We start from the raw sequence: 6,242 nt of genomic DNA, 5'->3' as shown, positions 1-6,242 counted from the left end.
TAAAGGGAAACCTGTTTAAGAATGGAGAAACAACACAGGAAAAAGCCTGGATCCCTGCAACTCCTTATGGAGCAGAGTATCACCCCAGCTCTGGCCAACTCTCCCAGGACTATTAGGTGTGGTAGAGAAATATGCTCTACTTTAAGTCATTGTTGTTTGAGGTCTCTTTACATATGTATAGATATAAATCAATCATCTACAGTCCAGTTATTGTAGCTCCCACACAAAAGTGCAAGCTAGGTCACTTAGAAAAGAGGGAAGTTCTTATTTTCAGGCCAAGAAAATAGATATCAGTAGAACTGTTGGGTAACTTCCAGGAAGATAAAGAAAAGGTGGTAGAGCATAAAACTCCCACTGTTTAATTATCATAAGATCTAAGAGAAAATATAACATATACCTAAGGAGGCAAAGAATACAGGAAAACAGGGCTAGTCATTGAATCCTGATCTGGTACATAATGTAAAAGGTAGGCTGGACAAGAAAGAATATTTTCAGGGAGAAAGATAATTACAGACATGTGTTAGGCACAAAGAAAATATAAATAAGATCCTGTCTATTAAATTTTGGCCTTTTGTTAAAAAATATATTATACATTTAATATTAGTCATTTAAGCCAGTGGCCAGCAAAACTTTTCTTAATGGGCCAAATAATATTTTATGCTTTGTGGCCAAGGGACAAAATCAAGTATAGTATATAGTTACTCATATAACCGTGTAAAACTATAAAAGCTATGACATAAACAAATGAAAAGACATTTCATGCTCATGGACTGGGAGAACAAATACTATTAAAATGTGATACCACCAAAAGTGATCTACAGATTTAAAATAATCCCTAACAAAATACCAAGTATTTTTCACAGAAATGGAACAAATAATCCTAAAAATTGTATGGAACCACAAAGGACACTGAGTAGCCAAAACAATCTTGAAAAAGAAAAACAATACAAGAGGTATCACAATTTTAGATTTCAACTTACACTAAAAAGCTATAGTAATTAAAACAGTATGGTACTGGCATACACATAGACCCATAGATCAGTGGAATGGGATAGAAAACCCAGTAACGAACCTACAATTACATAGTCAATTAATCTTTGACAAAAGAAGCAAGACTATCCAATGGGAAAAAGACAGTCTCTTCAACATGTGGTGTTGAGAAAACTGGACAGCTACATACTAAAGAATGAAAACTGGACCACTTTCTTATAGCATATACAAAAATAAACTTAAAATGGATTAGAGACTTACATATGAAACCTGAAACTACAAAAATCCTAGTAGAGAGCACAGGCAGGAATTTCTGACTTTGGCCATAGCAAAATTTTTCTAGATAGATCTCTTTAGGCAAGGGAAATAAAAGCAAAGGAACTATTCAGACTACATCAAAATAAAAAGCTTCTGCACGGCAAAGGAAATAACTAAACTAAAAGACAACCTACGAATGGGAGAAGATATTTGCAAGGAATGTATCAGATGAAGAGTTAGTATCCAAAATAAATAAAGAACTTACACAACTCAACACCCAAAAAATAAATAATCCAATTAAAAATGGGCAGAAGACATGAACAGACGTAACTCCAAAGAAGACATCTAGATGGCCAAGAGACTCATGAAAACATGCTCAACATTACTCATCAGCAGGGAAATGCAAATCAAAACTACAATGAGATATCACCTCCCATCTGTTAGAATGGCTAAAATAAAAAATGTGAGAAACAATAGGTGTTAGCAAGATGTGGACACAAAGGAACTCTTGTGCACTAGTGGTGGGAATGCAGCCATGGTGCAGCCATGTAGAAAACAGTATGGAGAGTCTTCAAAATGTTAAAAATATAACCATCCAATGATACAGTATTTGCACTACTGGGTATTTACCCAAAGAATACAAAAACACTAATTCAAAAGGATATGTGCACCCCAGTGTTTACTGCAGTATTATTTACAAAGGCCAAATTATAGAAGCAATCCAAGTGTCCATGAATAGAAGAATGGATAAAGAAGATGTGGTGTACATGTGCAAACTGCTATGATGGAAGTCAAAGGGGAAAAAAAAAGATCACAGAAAAGGGTGCAAAGAATGATTCTAGTTCATCAAAGACATTTCCAAGAAAAGTTATCCAGGAAGGTGGCCTTAAAAATCACATCAAATAACTTTGAGAAATATGCCACAAAACCTGGGAGAAAAGGTGTAAAACAGTTCAAAAATAAGCAAGAAGATAAAATAGCAAAGGACAAATTCCAGCAGGCAAATAAATTCAACAGGAAGACATAATTCCAGGTGGACCATAAAAGTGATGAATCAACAGTCAAGGGCATAAATGGGGTGACTTCAAAAAAAAAGAACTAAAGCAAAACAGGCAACTGAGTGATAAAACCAACTAGGACATTGTTGTTCCAGAAAAGCAGATTTGAGAGATCTTAAGAAGAAAAAACTGTGACAAAGGAAAGAGGGTGAAGGTGAGGAGTGATTTGCAGAAGTTGATTCAAGGGAAAATTAAAACCATCGCATTTGTGCATGATTCAACTTGTATGATCCAGTATGACATTCAGTATGGTAATGAAGAACAGCAAAGACAGGCTTTTGAAGAACTGTGAGATGATTTGGCCCAATTAAGTAGAGGTAAATATTCCAGAGATACAAAGAAATTTCTCGTGTATGGGAGTAAGCCACAGATTGCAGAGATAATGAGAAGCTTTAAATGCCACGTGTGGAAGATGCTCTGGCATGCGGAAGCGTCTGCCATTGTGGAGTGTACGTACAATGGCAAAGCCATCTTGGAGCAGTGGAGGGTGCTGAGGGAGGAGCTCTATGTGAGCACATTTTACAAGTCAGCCAATTGCCCAACACTGAACAAAATATTAGAGGTACAGCCAGGAAAAATTATGTTTATCATAGATGAAATGAAGCAGATTCTCACTCCAATGGCCCAAAAGGAAGCTGTGATTAAGTGTTCCATGGGTGCATAGAGTATTCTTGGACTTTTAAATCTATGCACCCCCAAAGCTAAGATCAGAAAGACAAATATCATATGATTTCACTTGTATGTGGAATTTAAGAAACAAAATAGAGGAACATAGGGAAGGGAAGGAAAAATAACGATGAACTCATAGAGACAAACTATAAGAGCCTCTTAACTAGGAAACAAACTAAGGGTTGCTGGAGGGGAAGAGGGTGAGGGGATGGGGTAACTGGGTGATGGGCATTAAGGAGGGCACCTGATATAATGAGCACTGGGTGTTATAAGCAACTGATGAATCACTAAATTTTACCTCTGAAACTAATAATATGCTATATGTGAGTTAAATTGATTTTAAATTAAAAAAAAAAGAGATTGAAGCCATCTGTGAAGCAGTGATATATGCGGCACATACAAGATGGCGCTAGAGTGGCCATTCGCGGTCTATGACATAACACACTGAAGGACAGGAACGTGGCTGTGAAAATAATCAAGACTTATGTTGAAAAGGTGGCTAATGGCCAGTACTTTTACTTGGTCTTACTGGCGGCATTTGATTATACTGATGATACCAAATCTGTGAAGCAGATAATCATATCAGAAATTATTAATTTCTGGCTTAACATAGTAAATGACAAATATGGAAGGATGGTTCTATTGTATTAACTTAACCCCAGGGATCCTGCACATACAGTATAAGAAGTTATTGAGGTTCTGCTGAAAGGAGGTGGAAACACACACAGTAAGAAGCATACAGTGTTCTGCCCACCAGAGCTCTTCAAGTCCATCTCTCCAGTTTAGTCAAGCTGCCTGCAAGGACAAGCCCAAGAGGTGGTGCTACATGAGTCTGCATGTGTGTTGGTGTCCGACATCCTGGGAGCCACCACTGGAGACCTTCAGCCTGTCATGACTGCTGTTGCCAGCTTGACAGCGGGAGAGTGACATCCAGGTGGCAAAGACAGAGAGCTTCATGTTGTAGAACACCTGCAGGAGATCTAGTTCTGAAGTGGTTAATAGAACAAGAGAAAAAGATGAAGGGAAGTGGAAGAGAATGTTGTTTTGCAGAAACACTTGCAGAGTATGTTGGTTGAAGAACATGAAGTCCTGGGCTATGTAAAACCAAGGAGCCATTATTCTTTCTAGCCCTCCCCAGAGTTCTGATCAAGAAGTTGCAAACAAAGTCAAGGCTGAACTGAAAGGCCTGATTCCCACATTGGAGAAAAACAAAGAACACCAGCAAAGGAATAGAAATGCTACTTGAAAAACTGGCTGCATAGTGAAAACAGTTAAGAACAAGATGGAATCATTTTTCTTGTTCTCTTTTCCCAGTATGGAAAAGAAGGGCTAGGATCCATCTTTGTGGGAATCTGGGTGCTCTGTATAGGTGTTTCTTCTTTGTACAAGAGTCTATTATAATACAGTTCTAAAAAAAAAGGTGTAGTATATATGTACATATACAATGGAATATTATTCAGCAATAAAAAGTATCAAATCTAGCCATTTGCAACAACATGGATGGAGCTCAAGAGTATTATGCTAAGCAAAGTAAGTCACTCAGAGAAAAACAAATACCATATGACTTCACTCATATGTGGAATTTAAGAAACAAAACAAACATACAAAGGAAAAAGGAGAGAGAAAAAGGCAAACCAAGAGACAGACTGTTAACTACAGAGAACAAACTGATAGTTTCCAGAGGGGAGGTTGCCGGGGGTATGTGTGAAATAGATGATAGGGATTAAAGACCATACTTACCCAGGTGAGCACTGAGCAATGGATAGAATTTAGAATCATTATATTATCTATATGTTATCATTGTATTATCTATATGTTAACTATACTGGAATTAAAATTTAATAAAAACTTAATTTAAAAAATGTAAAAACCATTCTAAGCTTGGGCCTCCTACCAGATTTGGTCTTCAGGCTGTTTGTTCACTCCTGATTTAGACCAATGAAGCAACAGAGTAATAAGGAGGCGGACTGAGTAAAGAAATCTGAAGTCAAAATAATTAAAAATGAGTGTGTGGTTGATCAACTTTTGATAGGTTCTCATTTATTGGAAGCCCAGATTCCTTCATGTGACCTTTTGTAAGGTTATCCAGGCTGCCTTGTTGATCTCATGTATAGATCCATCAGAATGCTCATTATTTTCTAATCACCATTAGGCCGGTGTATCTTTGCTCATGCTTCTTCCTTTGCCCTCCCACGCCTTGCTTGCCTAGATAATTCACCTCTAGATTAGATCCTGTTGACACACTCCCTCCTATATATAGCCTTTTCTAGACGCTGCCACACCTCATGCTCTAAGTCAATATCACTCTTCCTATGCTTTGATGCTACTTTGTTCATGCCTTTATCATATATCTTTCTTGTGTACTAGATATGATGATTTAAACATCCGTCTTTCCAGAGTATAAGCAGGGACTAGGTTTTTCTTCAGCACTATGGACAGGGTGCACCCCACAGCTACACTCACTGAAAATATTTATTGAGAGTCTCTTTTGTGTGAGGACTGTGTTAAGCTTTTGCATTCATTATCTCATTTAATTCCCATAGCGTCCATCTCAGATAACTTCCTCATCTCACAGATAGAAAGCCCAGAAAAATTAAATGAATTTCTCATGGTTTCATAACCAGGAAAGTGACAAAGCTTGGACTCAAACCCAATTCTGATGGACCCCAACATCCATATTCTTGAACTGTTACATTGTCTCATCAATTATTGAATAAGCAAATGAAATCTGTAACTTGAATTATGCTAATATTCCCTGCTGAAACATTTCTAGGATGTTTTAATTTTCTAAAAAATGCAAATGGTTCATAGTTAATATCATAAGTATTCAGGGGTAGAAAGAACCTAAGAGATCAACAGGTCTGGCTTGTTTTTCAGATAGTAAAACCATTATCTATGAGAAAGCACTTATTTTTAACCTAAGATCACACAACTTAAACTCCAACCTCCAACCTCCTGTTTAGTCTAGGACTTTCTGCACCATGTTTTGACCTTTCCAGCACTTTCACAAGGCTGTCCCCTAGAATCAACCTCATCCCACATCAATGAATTGGCAGACTCAATGTTAACCTTCAGAATAAATGGTAAAAATGAGGTCTTTACAGTGAGTTAAGATTGAGTTTGGCTCTTCCAATTGCATAGACACTGATAAAATAAACAATATTGCCTTTGGCTTCATTTTGAAATAATATCTTAGAGTAGGTTATTCATTCATTCATTCATTCATTCATTTGCCAGAGAGAGTGCTAGAGAGAGTGAGAATACAAG

At 37.2% G+C, this 6,242-nt stretch overlaps 1 pseudogene; it reads left to right on the top strand.

The window, feature by feature from the left end:
- The first annotated feature begins 2,004 nt into the window (after window positions 1-2,004).
- Window positions 2,005-4,237, top strand: LOC125097390 (pumilio homolog 3-like; annotated as a pseudogene).
- The last annotated feature ends 2,005 nt before the right edge of the window (window positions 4,238-6,242 follow it).

This window comes from Lutra lutra, chromosome 4, assembly GCF_902655055.1.
Source record: "Lutra lutra chromosome 4, mLutLut1.2, whole genome shotgun sequence".
NCBI lineage: Eukaryota > Metazoa > Chordata > Mammalia > Carnivora > Mustelidae > Lutra > Lutra lutra.
The sequence above is the reverse complement of the archived record's forward strand: the minus strand, read 5'-3'. Positions and strand labels throughout refer to the sequence as shown.